General features: G+C 27.0%; 1 pseudogene; it reads left to right on the top strand.

Moving 5' to 3' along the window:
* The first annotated feature begins 4,702 nt into the window (after positions 1–4,702).
* On the top strand, positions 4,703–5,022 carry LOC125877327 (probable small nuclear ribonucleoprotein G; annotated as a pseudogene).
* Positions 5,023–11,693: the final 6,671 nt, after the last annotated feature.

Here is an 11,693-nt window from a genome sequence, read left to right as displayed (position 1 = left end):
ATAATATCTAGTTGTTTCAATGTACTTTTCCTTTAAAAATGAAATACAATTTAAATGAAATCGCTTTTATAGAAATAAAAATATTAGGATAAAATTAAAAAAGAAAAAAGATATGGTAAAATGAAAAAAAAAAGGTGAATTTTGAAAATTTCATGATCAAATGTTAATTTCAAATGTAAAGTAAAAAAAAAAACTCTGTGGTCAAACGGGTTCCTAGGAGTTCTCACACTTTTTTCTCCTTGATGACTAGAACCCGCAATAGAATTAGAGATGATGAGTGTTTATTATCCAAACAACTTATTAGTTGTGATATAGTAAAATTAACATTTAATTTTTTGCTTTTTAAGGGTTATGTCAAGTCAAACATAGACAAGTGAATATAGATGGAGGGAGTAATTTTTTTATACATTAAAATTTTGACTACTCTATTCTGACCATGAAATTTAAATGGAATCACTTTTATAGAAATAAAAATATTAGGATAAAATTAAAAAGAAATATATGTAAAATGAAAAAAAAAAGTGAATTTTGAAAATTTCAAGATCAAATGTTGATTTTCAAATAAAGTAAAACAAACTTTGTGGTCAAGCGGGCTCCTTGGAGCTCTCACACTTTTTGTCTCTGATGGCTCAAACCCACAATAGAATTAGAGATGAGGGGTGTTTTGTTATTCAAGCAACTTTTTTGTTATAATAATTAGATGTAATATAGTAAAATTAACATTTTATTTTTGCCTCTTAAGGGTTATGCGAAACCAAACATGGACAAGTAAATATGAAGGGAGTAATTTTTTTATACATTGAAATTTTGACTACTCTATTTGATCAAAATATTTTTTTTGTGTAATTGATTAACGAAGAAAAACTTGTATATTTTCTTTCGAATATTTCTACTTGTGTAAAGTGTTAATATGGCATAATTATGATGTTTCTTGAAAATTTAAAGTCATAATTCTCTATTATTAAGTCTATGTAAATCAAAATCAAACAAATTATGATTACCAATTTAACGCATAAAAAATATCAAAATCAAACTTGAAATTATCACACCATACCATATTAATTTATATGGTAATAATAGTCTTTTACAAAAAAAAATAAAAATTATTGAAACTATCATATTCTTACTACTGTATCATACCATGTTCATTCTTAGTGACTATTCAGTATCCACATATTTAGTTGGTGAAAATGTCATGAAGTGCCCTATTTGGGTCACTTTATTTAATTAATATTTTCATTCAATGGTTTTTTTCCCACCAATTTTCAGGCAAAAACACATTGGTTTTTTTTTTTTTGCTTCTTATATTTTTGTTTAAATGTTCAGGCACACACGTAAAAGTTTAGCCATTTATAATCTTTGTTACACTAAAATTTGACAGAGTGCAGACATACATGAAAAAAATTAAAAATTACTGATTGAATTTATTAGAATTGTTATGTTGATAAATCGATGATTGCAATTTGTTCTTTATGATACATGATATTTATGTTTTAAATTTAAGCTTATTTAGGATATTTGGGTGTTGAAATTTGAAAAATAAATTTATTTTGTTTTAACAAAAAAATTCAGGTGCACACAGATGAATTGAGAATTTACAGTTCATTTAGCATCGATTCCATAGGTTTGTGGTATGATCTATGCAGAGTTTGATATTTTATTCTCGATAGGTTTATGTGTTGGATTATTAAAATTCGAAGAACACAAAAATTATTTCGACAAAATAAATTCAAATACACATGACTAAGATTTAATGAAATTTTTACATATGCTTCACGTGAATTTTCAACCTCACTCTCGTATGCTTGAATTATTTTCAAACCGGATAAAAAAAATTAAAAAAATAATAATTATACTACGATCATTAGTTAAATGGTGACCCTAAAGCGGATATTTGCGCGCTCTCTCCCCCCCCCCCCCCCCCCCCCCNNNNCCCCCCCCCCCCCCCCCCCCCCCCAATTTAACTTGGTACATGGGCTGCCCTCTATTCCCACAATTGCTATCAGAATTAGAATTGTATTAAGGCAAACTATACAAATCTCACTAGTTTAGCTCCTAATTACTAAGATTTATGATAGTTTGAAATATTACTTTCTATACCATATTTTAATTTTTGGATACATGTATCATTACTTGCGAGATACATGTATTCGTCATTTTTAAAAGTTGAGATACACGATTTAGTAGTTTGAATTAAAGGGGCGTAAATTATTACCTTAATTAAAGGAGTAATTGATGAATAATTAATAATTCAAACAGATTTACACATCCTTTCCGTATCAACTCTAACAAATTTTCCTAAAATAACGAAATCATAATAATTCTCTAATTGTAAACTTCATCTTCTTCACAGTATCTTTTTAAGATTAATGATCTTAGATTTACGATTGATGATTTTGTTGGCATCTATCTTAATGTTGTTATTGTATCTCAATAATGTATATGATGTATATTTTCTTAATAGTAATGAATTTAGATTTTAGAGTAGTATAATGTATATCTTCTTAATAGTAATGAAATTAGATGCAAGAGTAATGACGTTTTTATCATATATCTTAGTTTTATAGTATGTATCTCGAACAAATAATGTATATCGCTATTGTTGCACTTGATGTATATCTGAGTATAATGGTGTATCTGTTATGTTAAGTAAAGCTTGACGTAATTCTTCAATTTTGATTAGGTCATTCCTATACTTAGATCTATTCTCGACTTGAATGTTGACAAATAAAGAGCCAAACTCTGCAATGAAAAATTCATGAATGAAAATAAACAAATAAAGGTATTTGATTTTATATAATTGTTAAGGAAAATTACTTAACTAGACATACATTACTATCATATATACTTATTTTACCTTTAGTTTAAAATAATTACACATATTACTACTTTTAATATTTATACCATATATTTTAAAAGATTTGATCAGATACACAAATCTCTCAAATATGGTATTGAATAAATATCTTAATATTTAAACTCCTTAATTAATGGTCCATTAACTATTCAAATTACTTCTCTCACATCAGGGTTTCCTTCTCTCAATCTCATTACCCGACTGAAACTTTCACACCCACCCCCACGTCCTTCACCCACATCCACCATCTTTCTCTCTTCCTTCATCCTCTCAATACATGTTTGCATATCTAAATTTCAAATTTGAATCTGACAATCAACATTATACATAGAGGTTTGTTACTATTGTTTCATTATTTTCATATCTTGGTTTCCATTCCTTTCATGTATCTGAGATAGAGTTCATATTGTTGTAAAGATCAATTTTAATGAGTTTTACAAATCAGCTTTTACCATTTTATGTTGTTTGATTTTGTTGTGTCTCAAGCTACTTTAATAGCTGATCATTCACAAAATCGGATGATTTTTATTAAAGGTGTAAAGTTCAATTTTTATTTATTTTTTTTACAAATTAGGTTTTACATTATTTGATTTTGTTGTTTCTCAAACTACTTTAATGGCTGACCATTCACAAAATCGGATGATTCTTGTTAAGGTACAACACATTAATAATAGGGCAAACTACATAAATCCCACTAGATTAGGTCATAATTACTAAGATCCACGATAGTTTGGAATATTACTTTCTATACCGTATTTCAATTTTTGGATGCATGTATCATTATTCGCCAGATACATGTATTCGTCATTTTAAAAAGTCGAGATACACGATTTATTAGTTTGAATTAAAGGAACGTAATTATTTCCTTAATTAAATGAGTAATTGATGAATATTTAATAATTCAAAAAGATTTACAACATCCTTTCCATATCAACTCTAACAAATTTTTCTAAAATAACAAAATCACTTCTTCGCAGTATCTTTTTAAGATTAATAATGTTAAATTTACGATTGATGATTTTGTTGACATGTATCTTAATGTTGTTATTGTATGCAGAAACATATATGTATATTTTCTCAATAGTAATGAAATTAGATTTAAGAGTAATAAAATGTAAATCTTCTTCATAGTAATGAAATTAGATGTAAGAATAAAGAAGTTTTTATCATGTATCTTAGTTTTATAGCATGTATTTTCGACAAATAATGTATATCGGACAAATTTATTTTTGAGTGCAATGTTGTATTTGTTCTCCTAAGTAAAGCTTGACGTAATTCTTCCATTTTGATTATGTCGTTCCTATACTTAGATCTATTCTCGAATTGAATGTTGGCAGATGAAGAGTCAAATCCTGCAATGACAAATTCATGAATGAAAACAAAGAAATAAAGATGTTTGATTTGGTATATTATTATTAAGAAAATATTACTTAACTAGACATACATTACTACCATATATATATATACTTATTTTTACCTTTAGTTTAGAGAAAAAATGGTCTAACCCCNCCCCCCCCCCCCCCCCCCCAATCTATACCTGAAATCCCAACAACACACTAACTTCACTGGTATCCTATTACCCCCTTGAACATTTTAAAAATGAAATATATACCCCTTAAAACGTCATACCCAAATTTATGTTAAGGAGTGAGGTATATTAGCCTGCCACATCATATATTATTATTTTTTTAGTAAAAAAGTTATTATTCTTTGTCTTTATTTTATATTTTCCTTTCTCTTTTTCTCTTTTGTTTTTTAATCCTCTTTTGACTTTTCTTTGACACCAACTTTTTCTCCATTGATATGAAACCTAGAACCGAGCATCGAAAATTTTTTCAGCTCCTCCATTGCTTCTCTCTCAAAAGACAAAAAGACAAAAAAACGATGAGCAGATCAAGTCAGCCTCCAGATCTCAAAAAGTATATGGACAAGCAGCTTCAAATCAAGTTGAATGTCAACCGCCAAGTTGTGGGGACTCTTCATGGGTTCGATCAGTTCATGAATTTGGTTATCGACAATACTGTTGAGGTCAATGGAAACGATAGAATGAGATTGGCATGGTGGTAATTCGGGGTAATAGCGTGGTGACAATTGAAGCTCTGGAACCGGTTGCAATGAAAAATCATCGATATCTCTGTTCAGCAAATTTTTTTAAAAAAAAATAGATGACAACATTGATAAGTTCGTGTGGTCAATTAGTTTTCAAAATATAGATGGCATATTGGAGCTGGATATGATGGCAAATTCAAAGTGAATTCGTGATTTGAAGTATAAAATATTATTTTCTATTTTTAATCTCGTTATGATCACTGTGATCGAAAATTTATTTTTAGTGTTTTAGAAATTAATCTATCCATCTCACTTTTAAATATTTCTTAATTTACTATTACTCAAAATTCAATAACAACACGTACTATGATAGATCTGAAAAAAAGAAGGTGAAAATAGCGACATGGCAACAATAAACTTAGTATGTGAGAATGAAAAATTGAAGTTTATGATTAAAAGAAGGAGATCCAATTTCTTCTGAAAAAAAAGAGAGGAAAAAGATACGATTAGTGATAGCTGAATAATGAAATAAATTTATGGCATTTTTCGGAGAAGTGTTGAAGAGAAAAAGAAAGAAGACAAAAAAAATTAAAAAGAAAAGATAAATAGAAGTAAAAGATAACATAATTTTTTTTTAAAAATTAGAAATTTAATATGAAAAGGGGAAATTACTTGTAAAGTTAAAGTTTTAATAAAAAAAAGTGTCTTCTCACTCTCTTTGAGAAAGTGAATACACTTTCTTTGCCACCTCAGCATATAGGGTGACATTAATTCCATTTTAAAATAGTTCAAGGGGGTAATAGGATCCTCGTGAAGTATAGGTGTGTAGTGGAAATCCGGCTATAGATTGGGGGGCTTCTGACCATTTTCTCTTTAGTTTAAAATAATTACACATATTACCACTTTTAATATTTATACCATATATTTTAAAAGATTTAATCAGATACACAAATCCCTCAAATATGGTATTGAATAAATATCTTAAAATTTAAACTCCTTAATTAATGGTCCATTAACTATTCAAATTATTTCTCTCAAATAAGGGTTTCCTTCTCCCAATCCCATTACCCGACTGAAACTTTCAACCCCACCTTCACGTCCTTCATACATGTTTGCATATCCAATTTCAAATTTGAATCTTGACAGTCATCATTATACATAGAGGTTTGTTACTATTGTTTTATTATTTTCATGTATCTTGATTTTCATTCCTTTCATGTATCTGAGATAGAGTTCATATTGTTGTAAAGATCAATTTTAAAGAGTTTTACAAATCAGCTTTTATCGTTTTATGTTGTTTGAATTTGTTGTGTCGCAAACTACTTTATTGCTGACCATTCACAAAATCGGATGATTTTTATTAAAGGTGTAAAGTTCAATTTTATTTATTTTTTTACAAATTAGGTTTTACATTGTTTGATTTTGTTGTTTCTCAAACTACTATAATGGCTGACCATTTACAAAATCGGATGATTCTTGTTAAAGGTACAACACATTAATAATAGGGAAAACTACATAAATCTCACTAGTTTACGTCATAATTACCAAGATTCACAATAGTTTGGAATATCACTTTCTATACCATATTTCTGTTTTTGGATACATGTATCATCACTCACCAGATACATGTATTCATCATTTTTAAAAGTCGAGATAAACGATTTATTAGTTTGAATTAAAGAAACATAATTTATTTCCTTAATTAAAGGAGTAATTGATGAATAATTAATAATTCAAACGGACGTACAACATCCTTTTCGTATCAACTCTAACAAATTTTCCTGAAATAACGAAAGCATAAAACCATAATAATTCTCTAATTATAAACTTCATCTTCTTCACAATATCTTTTTAAGATTAATGGTCTTAGATTTATGATTGATGATTTTATTGGCATGTATCTTAATGTTGTTATTGTATCTTAGAAACATATATAATGTATATTTTCTTAATAGTAATGAAATTAGATGTAAAAGTAATATAATGTATATCTTCTTAATAGTAATGAAATTAGATGTAAGAGTAATGACGTTCTTATCATGTGTCTTAGTTTTATAGCATGTATCTCGAACAAATAATGTATATCGGACAAATATGTATCTGATTGTAATGATGTATTTATATAGTTAAGTAAAGTTTGACGTAATTCTTCCATTTTGATTAGACCGTTCCTATACTTAGATTTATTCTCGAATTGAATCTTGGCAGATGAAGAGTCAACAAAGACGATTTCATGAATGAAAACAAACAAATAAAGGTGTTTGATTTGGTATATTATTGTTAAGAAAAAATTACAGAACTAGACATACATTAGTTTTATATATACTTATTTTACCTTTAGTTTAAAATAAGGGAAAATGCATAAGTACCCCCCCAGCTTATGCCCAAAATCCCTGAGACACACCTAACCTTTACTAAGGTCCTATTACCCCCCCGAACTTATTTTTTAATTAATTTTTTACCACTTTCGGCTTACGTGGAAATATAAACCAAATAGGTTGAAAACTTTGTTCAACACGCGCCGGGCCCCATTTTTTCAACTTTCTAAAAAGTAGCTTTTACACTTCCCAAAATTTCAAAAAGCTATCCTATTATTTATAATCTACTTTGTTAATATATTTTTAGTTAGTTTATAGATTTCAATGTTTATATATTTTATTTCAAATTTGGGCATGTAAAATTTTGTAAATATTATATATATAATTTTATTTTATTTATAGATAAAAAAAATTATTTATAATCTACTTTGTTAATATATTTTTAGTTAGTTTATAGTTTTCAATGTTTATATATTTTATTTTAAATTTGGGCTTGTAAAATTTTGTAAATATTATATATATAATTTTATTTTATTTATAGATAAAAAAATATTACTTATAATCTACTTTGTGAATATATTTTTAGTTAGTTTATAGCTTTCAATGTTTATATATTTTATTTCAAATTTGGGCTTGTAAAATTTTGTAAATATTATATATATAATTTTATTTTATTTATAGATAGTTACACTTTTCCAACTTTATCATAATTGTAGGATACTTATAAGACTAGAAGGTACTCTCTAATAGTGCATATAATTATTTTGTTTGTTCAAACATGTTTTTATTTGTATGCAACCTCAATTTTTATATCAATTATGTAGAAACTTTAATAGTGAATAATTTCGATCATTATTATTAATAGAACATAAGAAGAATTATTACTCAAAATCTTTACGTTAATAAAAATATAAATTGTTGTAACTATTATTTATAGATGATTAAAAAAATAAAATTGGGAAGAAAATAGTAAGTAAAAATTACACGTTATATTAAATTATCTTTACATTAATAAAAAAAGAAATTGTTGTTAGTATTATTTGTAATATAATTAAACAAAAATAACAATGGGAAGAAAATAATAAGTAAAGATTACACGTTGTATTAAAATAATAAGTATGAAAAATTATGATAAATTTTATAATAGTCATAACAGGAATTTACGCAATAATTACTATATTAGAATACTAGAAAAATTGATAAGTTCCTCGACATCTAATCATTGATTAAAATTTAAATTATTATTTTCTTCTACGAAAGTTTAAGAGATTAAATTAATGTTTTAAAAAATAATATAACAAACTGATTAATTAATTATCTTCAATGATTAATAAGAAAATGTATATAGCAAGTGCATGTATTATTATTACATTATTTATATCCACTCTATATTAAATCATTTTTCTATTATAGTTTGACGCAAATTTCAGAATGTAAAGAATGTTTTGGATTCGAAAAATAAATATTCAAAATATACTAACATGTCATTTAATCTTATGATATTTTACATTTCATGTGAAAAAAATTAAATATTTAATATGAAAAATATTAGTTTATTAATACAACATAAAAGTAAGAAAGGACAATATATAAAAATATTTGAAGTATTTGATATTTTATTAAATTAAAATAATTTTAAATTAATATATAGCCGCGCAACGCGCGGGTACGTATACTAGTGAAGAACAATAATAAAGAAGAAGACAATTGAGTTAATATTTATTTTTTCCAAGTTTATTTTAACACATGACCAATTTTTATTGGTCAGTGCCGTCTAAAAGCTGCACCCACGCGCTTAACAGAGGTGAAATCACGGACTTAGCCACGTAGGCCGAAAAGTGGTAAACAATTAACTAAAAAATAAGTTCAGGGGGGTAATAGGACCTTAGTAAAGGTTAGGTGTGTCTCAGGGATTTTGGGCATAGGCTGGGGGGGTACTTATGCATTTTCCCTTAAAATAATTACATATTACCACTTTTAATATTTATACCATATATTTTAAAAGATTTAATCAGATACACAAATCCCTCAAATATGGTATTGAATAATTATCTTAAAATTTAAACTCTTTAATTAATGGTCCATTAACTATTCAAATTATTTCTCTCACATTAGGGTCTCCTTCTCCCAATCCCATTACTTGACTGAAACTTTCACCTCTACCACAACGTTCTTCACCCACCTCCACCGTCTTTCTCTCTTCCTTCATCCTCTCAATACATGTTTGCATATCCAAATTTTAAATCTGAATCTTGACAATCAACATTATACATAGATGTTTGTTATTGTTTGTCACGATCCAAAGTACACCCTAGATGTGACATGGCTATAGGACCCCGAGAGGCCCTACACAAGCCATTTAGCATACATCATACAAGATAATATAATTTAAAGAGTTTAAAAGATAACATTTCATATAAACGAGTTTTTGAATCAAAGCAGAAGTCTAACATTTGTCTCAATAAGCCATCTAATACATCATAAGGAAAGTGATTGAGACGTAACTCATACATCACATACAAAGTCTGAAATTGAAATGACATAAAGATGTAAAAGTGACATCGTCATCGAATGTATAAGGACTCACGAAGTCTTCAAATCTCTAGTGCAATCAACTAGTCACGAACGGAAAGAGATTTAAAACAAAATGTGGGGTACATAATCTGAATACACAAAAAACGTGAATCGATTCTACATACAAGAAACTAGAGGAGTTAGTGTGATAATTTTCTGAGAAAATAACTAATATGGTTCCTTACTTTTAAAAATAGGTTCAAAATAATCTCTTAAATATTCATGAAACAATTTTAGTCTTGTAAGTTTGTAAAAAACAATAAATAGTTTTAGTTTTTGTCAAAAACTAACCATTTATCTTCTAGACTATCTTAAAAGCATGAACTCTATAACATGAATGTTAAATTATTATAACACCCCTACTTAAAACCCCCATCTATATGTATTTGAATAGCATATGTATGTTCTCTTGAAAGGTTGTGACTTTTCCGGTGAGTTGTGACTTTTTCGAAGGGTTGTGACTTTTCTGATGAGTTGTGATTTTTCTAAAGGGTTGTGACTTTTTTGATGAGTTGTGATTTTTTTCAAAAGGTTGTGACTTTCTCGATAAGTTGTGACTTTACAAAGGATTGCGACTTTTCAAATGAGTTGCGATTTTTTTAAAGGGTCGTGATTTTTCAGACAAGGCACAATAAGACCTTGTTAATACTATATTTAATTTGCTATAAATAGAGGGATTTCCTCTCATTTTTCACCACAAAAATTTTCTAATCTTCTACTCTTCTTTTTCTTACACTTAAAACTTTTTTGTATGATATTGTCGTTGAGTGAGTTTGTAGGTCACTGAAATTTGAGGTACCACTATTTTGATTAAGTAAATCTTTCAATTCTAAGAGGATATATTTCAGAACCTCGACCGCTTGAGGGAAATAATTTTTGATGATATAATAATTATTTTTATTTTTTTTCTTAATATCTATAGTAGTATGTAATATTCCAATATATGAAGCTAATGTGAAATAGTTTAAATTCATTTGTTTTTGTTAACAATTTCTCCTATGATGCAGATATATGCTTTTGAATATATTTTTCAATATTGAACTTCTCATGAGTCAGAGAATTGTCACAAGTTGTTTTGTTGATGCTCAAGACATAAGATAATTTTTTAGAAAATGTTATTTATGTGATTGAGATTGTCAAGAAGTTTGCTTCAAAATAGTTACTCCTATATAAACATTTACCTTTTGTTTTACTTATTTACTTTTTAAAAAATATTATGTATTTTTTAAAAAGAAAAATTAATATGATTTAAAATGACACCGGGTTGAAGAGTGTATTAGTTAAATTTTGATTATTTTAATTTAATTGCTATTTTTATGAGATAAATATTTTTATTATATGAAAATCTTATATAGATACATATATTTGGATAGGTATTTGTATTTAAATTAAAGTATTATATATTTCATGAAAGCATCATCATGTTAACTAGATCTTCTAACTTCAAAATCTGTTATTTTTAAATGTTCTAATTTCTTCTCTCTTTTTTTCGTTTGCAATAAATTTATATTAAGTAATATGGAATAAACGTGCAACACACGGGAAACTTTAAAGTGCAAAGTTGGAATATCATTTTCCCCTACACTAAATTAGAAGTCCTATTTATAAATACATAATTAATAAAAAATTCAGCTATACCGCTTTAATTCTTTAGTTATGATATTATAAATTCTCTTAGTTATTACTAATTATTGCAAATATTACTCAGAACCTTTTACATCCTTTAGTTATAACATTATGAATTTAGTTAGTTATTACATTAATTATTTCTATGCATCATCTTTCTTTATATTAACTTTTTTCTCGATAACTTTTCACATTCTTATATCACCCCTATATGTATACATGATAGCACAATGTTGTTATTGACCCTTGAACGGATCATGTCTGATTAA

This window comes from Solanum stenotomum, chromosome 9 (assembly GCF_019186545.1).
Source record: "Solanum stenotomum isolate F172 chromosome 9, ASM1918654v1, whole genome shotgun sequence".
Classification (NCBI taxonomy): Eukaryota; Viridiplantae; Streptophyta; class Magnoliopsida; order Solanales; family Solanaceae; genus Solanum; species Solanum stenotomum.
The sequence above is the reverse complement of the archived record's forward strand: the minus strand, read 5'-3'. Positions and strand labels throughout refer to the sequence as shown.